Genomic DNA, 907 nt, shown 5'->3' on the forward strand with positions numbered 1-907 from the left:
CTTGCATATCACTGCTCTTTTGTTGATTTTGATTGCTTCCATTGTTCTCATTTGATAAAAGCATCTGCTAAATGTCTAAATGTAAATGTATGTAAATGCAAGTAAAGGTACAGTTTAGCATTTTAGCACCCAAAATATATTGCAGTAAATGTACGTTTTTTAGAGTCTGAATCCTTTCACGCATGGCCTACATTTCCAATGTATTGCTCGATTCTGACATAAATTATTATGCAAAATTAACATTATTATATCAACAGTTGGTTTCAAGACATAAAAGAGGAACACAACCACTTAAAGATGTTTATAAGTCCTTCTTTTTTTCTTTTTTCTTCATTTAACCTCCGGTGAGCCTATGCTGAAATGCTTATGAAACAGCAGAATAAATACTTTAAAAGCTTTTTGTACATGTAAGCACAGAAAACATATCAAACATAAAGCAAACTTTGATATTGTACCTACCTCGCATTTGCTAGTTGTTTTTCAGTTCTTCTGCTTCCTCTTAAAAGAATACTTTCATTTAGGGTGCTGATGAACTTTGATCAATGAATGTAAATTAATGTTTAACAGTGGATGGTCACAAGATCTTGCAGGAGGTGTGCGCTCCGTCAGAAGAGTTTACTGTAGTGTGGACAAAATACTTAACCTAAATTAGTCCACCCTTATATAAATCTCAGATATAGAGTAACAAATACATAAAGACAGAGGGGAAAAATACTTTAACATACAGATTATTGCAAAAAAAAAAAAACTCTATTGAAGTTGCTATTTTAAACAGATATGGTTTCTGTGCTTTAATCTCATATTTAAAAACACAGCACAAGCTCTCAGATCAACATAAAGTAGCACAAAACTCACTGTAAGAGGCGTTGAGGTTTACTGTGTTTATGCCATAAATCCCTTTTCATTC

At 32.5% G+C, this 907-nt stretch overlaps 1 protein-coding gene across 1 annotated transcript in view; it reads right to left on the reverse strand.

Moving 5' to 3' along the window:
* The window catches only part of LOC107572301 (GTPase IMAP family member 4-like), a 3253-nt gene extending 2719 nt beyond the window's left edge, over positions 1 to 534 (reverse strand). The window contains exon 1 of the mRNA XM_016258722.1: positions 460 to 534. The gene's annotated coding sequence lies outside the window, so the exon portion shown is untranslated. The remainder of the gene's footprint in view (positions 1 to 459) is intronic.
* Between the last annotated feature and the right edge of the window lie 373 nt (positions 535 to 907).

Source organism: Sinocyclocheilus grahami, unplaced genomic scaffold (genome assembly GCF_001515645.1).
Source record: "Sinocyclocheilus grahami isolate Dianchi unplaced genomic scaffold, SAMN03320097.WGS_v1.1 scaffold1732.1, whole genome shotgun sequence".
Lineage (NCBI taxonomy): Eukaryota > Metazoa > Chordata > Actinopteri > Cypriniformes > Cyprinidae > Sinocyclocheilus > Sinocyclocheilus grahami.